The sequence below is a fragment of the Papaver somniferum genome, chromosome 7, assembly GCF_003573695.1.
Source record: "Papaver somniferum cultivar HN1 chromosome 7, ASM357369v1, whole genome shotgun sequence".
Classification (NCBI taxonomy): domain Eukaryota; kingdom Viridiplantae; phylum Streptophyta; class Magnoliopsida; order Ranunculales; family Papaveraceae; genus Papaver; species Papaver somniferum.
The window spans coordinates 66,667,132-66,671,757 of NC_039364.1; the positions used below are offsets into that span (position 1 = coordinate 66,667,132).

General features: G+C 34.2%; 1 long non-coding RNA gene across 1 annotated transcript; it reads right to left on the minus strand.

Annotated features, from left to right (window-relative positions):
- Positions 1–541: 541 nt before the first annotated feature.
- Positions 542–3,136, minus strand: LOC113297526. Its single transcript, XR_003333518.1, has 3 exons — positions 2,978–3,136; positions 1,146–2,437; positions 542–852 (listed from the first exon to the last, which is right to left on the minus strand). It is a non-coding gene; the product is annotated as an uncharacterized LOC113297526 (long non-coding RNA).
- Between the last annotated feature and the right edge of the window lie 1,490 nt (positions 3,137–4,626).

Below are 4,626 nucleotides of genomic sequence, written 5' to 3' on the forward strand. Positions count from 1 at the left end.
AGATCACGACAGAAAATAAGTAATAGCCAATTCCTTTGGTTTTCGGTAAAGATTTATTAGATTTTTGGTTGGTTTGAATACCGATTGAGTTAATACGTAAGAGGAAGAATGATGAATATAGAGGGTACGTAAGTTTAATGATTTGCAAACCCATTTATGGATATAATTCTTGATTTAAAGCTTGGTTTCTGATTTCTATTGTTGTGGATCTTCGAGCGATGTTGAATGGTATTATTATATTCTTTCCACAACCATGTATTAAGGTACAGAACGATTTGTTCTCATTAATCATATTCCTTCCAAAAGGCAAAAGAGCTTCTGTTTAAACTGAGAATAAATTTGCACAACACAAGTATAGCGTACAACCTCCGGTGGTACATAGCAGAATATCTATTATAATTGGAAGGTCATACATCTAAACTACGCTACCCCGTAGTTCCGCATAAGGCTGATGATCAAGTATTGTTTACAATTTTTGGCACCGAATAAAATGCAGCCAAATAAACATGAGGGTACGTACGACCAAATGTTGCCAATCACATGCATAATTGGGCTTTACACCTTAACAATTCAAACGTAAATAGTACACTCAACTCCACAATGGTTTCATGGCAGTCACAACATTGATTATTCACATGGGCAGATATTCATAGGAGCTAAATTCTACATGAACAATACAAAGACATGGGTAGCGACTAAACGAACATGCACTGACAAATATTAATTTATATAAGAAGTACCATCTCCAGCTTCATAGATCCTACCATTGTCAACCAGTTCTTCAAACAGAGTCCAATTCCAGCATTTAATAAACATAATATTAACTGGATCATTGTGCTCTTTGTCATTCACCTATTGAAAACAGAACAGCCATTAATAAACATAATATTGACAGGAATCAATTGAACAACTAAACTTGAGGCGGATCACAAGCATGATTGCAGTGTGTGTCTGTGAGGTTTTCTATGCAAGACCAGTTTTACATTCGTAAATATGTACAACCACACAATCCAATAGAAAGTTCCTCTGCATTTGGTTAATCTATTTTAAACTTACATCCCAAAGAAAAATCCAATAGAAAGAGTTTTCTTTAAAATGTATAAACATTAAGAAATGATTTGAAGGATATGATATGTGGTACTTACTGTGTAGGTAATAGAACGCTTTCGTTGTACACAATGAAACAACTGAAACCTTATTCATTCTCCTTCTCTTTCACATCAAGGTATCAACCATCCAGCATATATCAAAATGGCTGAAACACTAGTATCCTCCTTTTCAGATTATTCTCCAAGTGTCATCGCCAACAGTCAACACTTCTCTTACACCGTCAGATACCTTATTCATGTCTGAAGCTTTTCTCATTGACCATTTCCCTAACAATCTATCTACAGTTATGTATAAGGTTTCTGATGATGCAAGAGTGAGTCTCAACATCCATATCAAGCACAAAAGACAGCATAATTCAAACATGTGCAGGAACACCCCAACAATTTTCAAATGTGTGTATTAGTGCAGACACAAGGGGTTTCATAAAAGAATGAACATCAACTATGTCATCATCAGCATCAAAACCACTATCTTAAAGACTTCTCATCTAGAATTTGATCTTCTTCTGTTCAATTGCAGAAGAAGATACAACCATATGTAAGGTATTGTGAAGCTATTGCATTTCCGTGTTACTATGCATCTCTGCACACAATAATAGTCATGATGAATACATGTTCACGGAAAAATTTCAAAAACAAACAATTTCAAGAAAATACTAAGCATTGAAATAAAGAGTAATAAACAATGGAAATCAAAATTCGTAATTCTTAATGCTCATTTCTAAACCTGGATGTCATAAAACAAATACTCAAACACAAATGCTGGGCCAGCTCCTTTGCTGCAAAACTAATTATATGTTCAGTAAGCATTAGAGACACAAGTGCTTAGAGTAATCAAGGCAAAGAAAACCTATAAATATACCGGATGACAGGATCTCCATTTACTGGGGTCTCATCGCAACGGGGGACCAGGGGTAAAGGACTGTTAGGACCCCTAAAAAAACAGCGGCTCGCAATTGTACCCTCATGGAAACCAGATACACTTACATCATCTTCACTAGTTACCTCTTCAGTGAAAATGGAAAAAGAGCTGGTAAGGCCAGGAATTTCTTGGTTCACAAGATCCGCGATGGTTGAAGAGTTTGAAATGTCAACAAAAATAAAAGCCCCTACACTAATCAAGACCTTGGAGTAGATTTTGTAACGCTTGGCAGGGTTCATCTGGAACAACTAATACACCATCTTCGTACAGTCAGCCACAGACATGGATTTTCACACCTTTTGGAACATATTCAAACCACCGTTGTACCTGGGTTCATTGCCTGACCAGTCGCTGATTGTCCCACCACACCACAAATTTACATCAACCACATCATTGTCGTCACCGCCTAACCATTCATACAAATAAATCAAAATTAGCTAATGCAATTCATTTTATTTCTTTTGTATTTAATTTCTTGCACCATGTGGTCAATATGGGGGTTTTAAAACCTAACTATACATACCAAAAACATAACAATGAAGGATGGGTTTCATTATCGCTCTAAATCTCATGGAACAGAACATATACGACATACATGGAATCAACTGGGTAGTCCAGAAACTATAAATAATTTTCCCAGCTCAGATGGGTAATCCTTAGTATGATTATGCAATGTCGTTTAAAAATCAAGACTCATTTCAGAATAATGAGTATTACATTCAATTTGGCTTCAACCCGAATAAGAGAACAACCTAATTAAAAATCAAATATGATTCCATTCAATTCACTCACCTTCAACTATTATGATGATATGAAGTATAACCCACGGGAATTAGGGTTTTAAACATTAAAAAGATGGTTAGGGTTTCAACCACCATAAAATTGCAATTACAATCAATCTAATATCTGATATAAATGAAAATTAAATTGAGATAAATACTTATACCGTCTTGATTTGATGAATTCATATCCATCCGTCTCTGAAACTCTAAAGTTACATAAGAGGAAGAGGAGGGAGGAGAAACTGGAATACAGAAACTAAAAAAAAACAGTGAGGGATAGAAGAGTTGGGATATGACTCTCTCTAAACCAGTATCCATTTCCTATCCAGGTAAACCTCACAAACCCAAATTTAGAGAAATTTTCTGTTTAGTCCATAAAACCCGACACGCATTAGTCTGTAGTCCATCCAGAAAAAACATTTAATAGGAGGTCCAAAAAAGTTCTGGTCTTTGCAAAAAGACCCGAGTATCCTTTTTATTATACGTGTGAATACTAAAGAACCAACCTCTCTCTGCAATTCTTCCATTAAACAACTTTTCTCTGTTACTTCCTCTCATTTTTTTTCTACCTCATCGTATTCAAGTGATCTTCTTAATCGGTCATCAACAAACAAAAGAAAAATCAACGACAAAACCCTAGATTTGATGAAATCATTACAAAAATCCGTTCAAACCATCACAAAATCAACTGAAAAAAATCAGATCTAAACGAAAAATCGTATAAGATTGACATAGTTGTTCTGATGGAGATTCATTTTGGATCTGATTTTATGATTCGTTTTCCTGTTACTCATAAATTCGTTTTCCTACTGAAATTCTCGAAGTATTGTGATCTGAAATTCTCGAAGTAAATGGTTAAAAAAGATTGAAAGAAACAAGTACTCCTGATTCTCAACCAGGGTCAAAGAATCAGAAGAAGATATCTACTTGTGAAACCAAATCAAGGAAGAACAACGATCTGTTAAGAATGCGAAATCAAAGAAACCTGGTGTTTCTGCTAAAACAAGGTAATGCAATCCAACATGTGTACTGTATGATTTTTGATTTTTAGTAGAACCATTAAATCAAACAGTACATATTGATGGCATAATTATACGATCTTTGTTACGCAGCAGACCATCGGTATAAGAAAATCTGTCATATCATTGTTGTGTTACTTGAATTACATATCAATATTACTCTTATATATATTCTTAATTCTTAATGTTGATACATATCAATATGTAGTGATTTCTTAATGCTTAATGCTTAATTCTTGAGCTTAATTATGTACTGATACGTACTATATGAACCCTTAGTTCATGCTTGAAAAAGTGTGATTTTTAGATGCACCAGTTTATCATGATATGTACTTAGGGAAAGAGTAATTTTTAGATGCAGTACATACCATCATGTATGCAAAAATTCTAGTTTATGCTTACATATCTATATGTACTGGATAAACCCTTGTACCTAGATGCTTATATACCAACAAAAAACATGTTATATGTGTTTATGAAAATGAAAAGGATACTTTTATGAAAATGAAAATGTGAAGCTTTACCAACTGTTTTCTAGGTTCAGAAGTTGTGGATTTTATGTCTAGAGGACCAACACATGGAAAGAAATGAGAAACATGGTCAATCTTGAAACGTGGTACGTTTTTTCACTTTAAATTGTAATGCATCCTGTTGTTAAGTTGTGTTGTGTATATAATGCATCCTCTCGATCCTTATATTGAATCTGTTTTGTTCCTCTCAGTGATTCTTCGTAATTTTGATGATTTATTGCCTGAAAATTTGTGGTGGTTTATCATTATTACTCATATGATTTT